The sequence below is a fragment of the Nicotiana tabacum genome, chromosome 22 (genome assembly GCF_000715075.1).
Source record: "Nicotiana tabacum cultivar K326 chromosome 22, ASM71507v2, whole genome shotgun sequence".
Taxonomy (NCBI): Eukaryota; Viridiplantae; Streptophyta; class Magnoliopsida; order Solanales; family Solanaceae; genus Nicotiana; species Nicotiana tabacum.
The window spans coordinates 89,790,849-89,796,836 of NC_134101.1; the positions used below are offsets into that span (position 1 = coordinate 89,790,849).

At 37.4% G+C, this 5,988-nt stretch overlaps 1 long non-coding RNA gene across 1 annotated transcript; it reads right to left on the minus strand.

Annotated features, from left to right (window-relative positions):
* Positions 1–1,784: 1,784 nt before the first annotated feature.
* LOC142175710 (uncharacterized) lies at positions 1,785–3,945 on the minus strand. Its single transcript, XR_012704777.1, has 2 exons — positions 3,874–3,945; positions 1,785–2,007 (listed from the first exon to the last, which is right to left on the minus strand). It is a non-coding gene; the product is annotated as an uncharacterized LOC142175710 (long non-coding RNA).
* Positions 3,946–5,988: the final 2,043 nt, after the last annotated feature.

Genomic DNA, 5,988 nt, shown 5'->3' on the forward strand with positions numbered 1-5,988 from the left:
CAAGCCTAATGAACTTGAACTCTCAAGAATTCTTCAATTGATGCCGAAACCAACCAAACCACATCTGATTGATCCCAAATTTTGTACATCAGTCAGATTCAACACTATAGACCTACTCCAACTTTTGAAATTGGATTCCGACCCCGATATCAAAATCTCACTATCGATCCGAAAACTTCAAAATTCAACTTTTGGTATTTCAAGCCTAAATAAGCTACGAACCTCCAAAACACCATCCGGACACGCCCCTAAGCCCGAAATCACCAACAAAGCTAACAGAATTGACGGAATTCCATTCCAGACCCATATTCATACAAATCCTACTACGGTCTAATTTCTAAGACTTAAGCTCTCATTTAGGGACTAAGTGTCCCAAAACACTCTAAAACTCAAAATGAATTATCCCGGCAAGTCATAATAGCAGAATTAAACACGGGGAAAGAAGTTAATAGGGTATTGGGGCTTTAATTCATAAAACGACCAGCCGGGTCGTTACATCCTCCTCCTCTTAAAACATTCGTTCGTCCTCGAACGAGCATAGAGACGTACCTGAAGTGGAGAAAAGATGAGGATAATGGCTACGCATATCCCGCTCAGTCTCCCAAGTCACCTCCTTGACCGACTGACCCCGCCACTAAACCTTTACTGATACAATATTCTTTAACCTCAGCTTTCGAACCTGCTTGTCCATGTAACGACACGGCTGGTCGTTTTATGAGTTACCGCTCTGTTTCCCCCATTTATACTTCTTTATGTCTTGTTCAGCTGTATTATATGGTATTAGGGTGGTTGGTTAGGGTTCAGAGTGGTTTTGTAGAGAAATGAGACACTTAGTCTCTTTTGAGTAAGCTTAAGTTGAAAAAGTCAATCTGATGTTGACTTATGTGAGAAAGGTCTCGGATGTGAATTCCAATATTTCGGATAGATTTGTTAGGTTATTTGGGACTTGGGAGCTTGATCGGAATGTATTTTCGAGGTCCATGGAAGATTTAGGCTTGAATTGGCGAAATTGGAATTTTGGCGCTTTCCGGTTGGTAGTGGATGGAGGTTTATGTGATCGCATAAGGTTAAATGAGGGCAATCAGTTTTTGTTCTTCACGATTGCGAGTCAGTTTCCGCGATCGCGATTAAGGAATTAATGCTTGGGCAGAATGTTTAAATAGTTACCTTTACGATTTTTAGCTTATTTCCTCCATTATTGAACAGTTTTGAAGTTTTTTGAGAGCGATTGAAGAGGGATTCGAATGGAAACAATTGGAGGTAAGATTTTTGAACTCAATACTCGATTTTATGGTGATTTACTAATTAGACATAAAATTAGTGGGATTTAAAACCTAAAATTGGAGAATTAGGGCTTGAAATTGGAGAGTGTAAATTGGGGATTTGAGGGACCATTTGAGGTCCGATTTTGATGTTCTTGGTATATATGGACTCGTGGGAGGACAAGGATTCTATTGATATGATTTTTATCGAAATTCAAGACTTGGGCCTAAGGGTCGGGTTTGGCCAATTTTGGGATTTATGAGTTAATTCGATTATTTTTGCTTGGGCTTTGTTCCTTTAGCGTGTATTAATGTGTCACGACCCGGATTTTCCACCCTCGGAAGTCGTGATGGCCTACTAGTTAAAGCTAGGCAAGCCAACCAATTGAACTATCTACCTTATTACCATTTTTAATCCGATAACGGTTAAGAGCCAACAATTAGATAACAACAAAATTGAATAAGCAGAAGACTGCATTATAAAGATTTAATAATACTGCTAATACCAATCCATAACAAATCTACCCAAGACTGGTGTCACAACTTCACAGACTGTCTAGGAGTACTACAAATAAAGGTCTGAAATAAATAAATACAACACTGTCTCTGGAAATACATGAAAGAAACAGTAATAGTAGATAGAAGGAGACGCCAAGGCATGCGGACGCCTGCAGGACTACCTCGGATCGCCTGATGAACAAGAAACAGCAATCTCACTGCGGTCCGAAGTCTACCGCACTGGGATCTGCACAAAAGAGTGCAGAGTGCAGTATCAGCACAACCGACCCCATGTGCTGGTAAGTGCCTAGCCTAACCTCGGTGAAGTAGTGACGAGGCTAGGACCTGACTACCAAATAATCCTATGCAATATAATATACAAAAAATAATAGGAAGCAAATAACAATGATGGAAACAATAATCAACCAGTGATATAAATAGCAGGCAACAAGAACACCATAAATGTTTCTCAACAAATAATAATTACAAGTGCAATCAATTAATCAAGTCCTTCAAATATAAATCTTTCGCCTATAATTCCTTCAAGTAATCATCTCTAAGATAATATGCTTTTCAATAAATATATTTCGAATATATTTCCTTCAAATAAATATCTTTCAGATAAACATCTTTCGAATATAATTCTTTCGAGTAAAGGTCACCTTGTGACACCTCATTTCATAATCATAAATAATATAGGTCTCGGCCCACTTTCATATTTTCTTAGCACCTCGTGCCCATATATATGTCACAATCGCACGACAACTCACGTGCCATTAAATAAAACCATAATATTTTCCCCGGCTCCTTGTGCCCACATATTTCTGTCTCACATTGCACAACAATATTTTCATGTTACTTAGCTCATAGGTTCCATAACCCAATATAATTAAGAATGTTCAAGGAGCCTCATTCACTTAACATAAAGTAGACTACAACTTCCAACCCAATTAGGAAATCAACAAGAAAAGATGAAGTTATTTTTAGAAATCATTTGATAAAGAAAATACCATTTTCAATTAAAGTACAATATCGAAGGAATCATTACCTTTAATACGAGAAATTAATAAATCAAAACATAGTAGAAATTCCTTTTTAAGTAAAGTACAATCTCAAACGGTTTAAGGAAACTTTATTTGAGAAATCAATTGAGTTAAAAATGTAACAATTCTTGAAATTTGAAGTATTGAACATATTAAAATAAATAAGGCGAGGTATTGCAAAAACTATGGATTCCAACACAAAGGATCACAATAGTAAAGGGATCTAAACAGTTAATTCACTTGAACTGTTAATAACAAGTAAACACAGCAAACAGAAAGTGCACGGCATCAACCCTCGTGCTTTAACACTCTCTCACCAAAACAATACACGACATCACCCTTCGTGCTTTAATACTCACTCACCAAAATAATACACGGCATCACCCTTCGTGCTTTACACTCTTCCTCACCCAAGCAACAAACACAAGGCAAATAGAGTAAGGGAATCTATAACATCGAAATAAAATCAAGTAATAACGGAAAATCAGTAAATAAACGTACATGACAACATAACTCAATTAGAATTAGGAAAAATCAAGTACAAGTGCACGGCATCACCCTTCGTGCTTTTACTCTCGTCCTCACCATAAGAATCAATATAAACTGCACGGCATCACCATTCGTGCTTTTACTCTCTTCCTCACCCAAGCAGTATATAAAATAAAACTGTACACGGCATCACCCTTCGTGCACCACAATAATTCAATAAAATTCCTGGCAAGGAATATATCAACAATTTCACAATTATCTCGGCAAGGGAATAATTCAATAATTCTTTCTTTTTCTTTCATTTCATACTTAGTAATTCATTTTATAACTTGAGTCAACGCTCCTCAAATATTAAATATCACCATTTCTTTCACATGCCCTTCACAACATATAGAAGTCATCATTTAATCATGGAAGATATAACAAAATTCGAATATTCGCAATATAAGGACTCACGGTCATGCTAGACACCAACGTATAGATACTCGTCACCATGCCTATACGTCGTACTCGACAAATAGCAAGTAGCAATTAAGACTCAACTCCTATTCCCTCAAGCTAAGGTTAGACCAAACACTTACCTCGCTTTGCTACCAATTCAAAATTTCAACAAGCCTTCGCCTCGCGAATTCGTCCGAAGCTTCAAATCTAGTCATAAACAATTCAATTCAGTCAATAAAAATTATAGGAATTAATTCCATATGAAATTCTACATTTTCCATTAAAAATCCGAAATTGCACTAAAAATTAGTCAGTGGGGCCCACATCTCGGAACCCGACAAAAGTTACGGAATATGAAACCTCATCCAAACACGAGTCCAACCATACCAATTTTACCAAAATCCGACATCAACTCGACTCTCAAATCTTCAAATTAAACTAAGAGGGTTTTCAAGATTTTTCCAACTAAAATAACAAATTAAATGCCAAAACTAGTAATAGATTCAGGTAATCTAACCCAAATTAAGTTAAGAACACTTACCCCATTGTTTTTTTCTAAAAATCTCCCGAAAATTGCCTCTCCCCGAGCTCCAAATTGGTAAAAATGGAAAATGGGTTCGTCCCATTTTCAAAACTTAACATTCTGTCCAGAATTTCCGAGGTTACTGTTCACGCGTTTTTACTGTTTATGGGAACTATTCACGGTACTGTTCATGGGTACTGTATACGAGGTACTGTTCATGTACACGGGTACTGTACACGGAATACTATTCATGGGTACTGTTCACGGGATACTATTCATGGGTACTGTTTCTGCAATTTTCCTACGTCCGAGACACCTCCGAAACACTCCCGAGCCCTCGGGGCTCCTAACCAAACACATACACTAACTCAACAACATCCTACGAACTTAACCGTGTAATCAAATCGCCAAAATAATGTCATATACCACGAATTAAGCTTTAAAATCTAAGAATTCTTTCAAATTTCATAAAACATCAAATTTACCATTTTGAGTCCGAAACACATCAAACGACGTCCGTTTTCAACCAAACTTTACAGAATGTGCTTAAACCATATATAAGACCTGTACCGAGTGTCGGAACCAAAATACGGGCCCGATACCATCACTTTCTAATCAAATTTCATTTCCATTTTCCTTAAATATTTTCAGAAAACAATTTTACTCAAAAATTCATTTCTCGGGCCTGGGACCTCGGAATTTGATTCCGAGCATACGCCCAAGTCCCATATTTTCCTATGGACCTCCCGGGACCGTCAAATTATGGGTTCGGATCCGTTTACCCAAAATATTGACCGAAGTCAAATTTATTCATTTTAATATCAAAACTTAGCAAATTTTCACAGAATTTCATATTTGAGCTTCCAGCTACATGCCCGGACTGTGCACGCAAATTGAGGCAACTGTAAATGAGGTTTTCAAGGGCTCGGATGCTCGGAATGGATAAGAAAACAGGTGATTACCCTTTGGGTCGTCACATTCTCCACCTCTAAAACAAACGTTTGTCCTCGAACGTACTAAGAATTATTCTTAGGTTACCAAATTGATGCTTTTACTTCTACACAAATATTCGCGATTGATCCCACATTACCACATTCGACATAAGTCCGACAACACCATTTCAATTGAGATTATTTCCTTTATCCATATTTGTAAACTTGAAGACCAAATTTCTTACACTCCAATCATTTCCAGAAAGGTCCGATTTTCACGTCAACACACGATATTAATCTCGACTGGCTATAGCAACTCGTGCCTACGCACCCATCAAATACGGAGTATTATATTCTCCCCCACCTAGGGTCATTCGTCCTCAAATGAGAAGTAGAGCATGTCCTCAAACACAAATGTAACTTATCTCTTTCTTTGCACATCTCAATATCCCAATTTGTTTTTTTCTAACTCCCAAATTTTTCAGAAAATTCGGCAGAGTCTCCCCTGTTATTGGGCCTATCCACCTGCCAGAGTAACACCAAAACAACACCTAACGACATGTCCACAACCCAACAAAGCACCACAATGTATTTATCAATAACACTAATCTCCGCATTACAAGAGTGACACTATCATAATGATATTTCAACATGAAACACATCATATGTATGACATTAACCACATCTCTGGTTTTAATAGTGGTACATAATCGATTACAAAATTGCCAATTAACTTCATGTTAATAAATTCTTGTTTCAAGCTTAACAACGTAGCATGAAGACCTCATAATTACTTACCC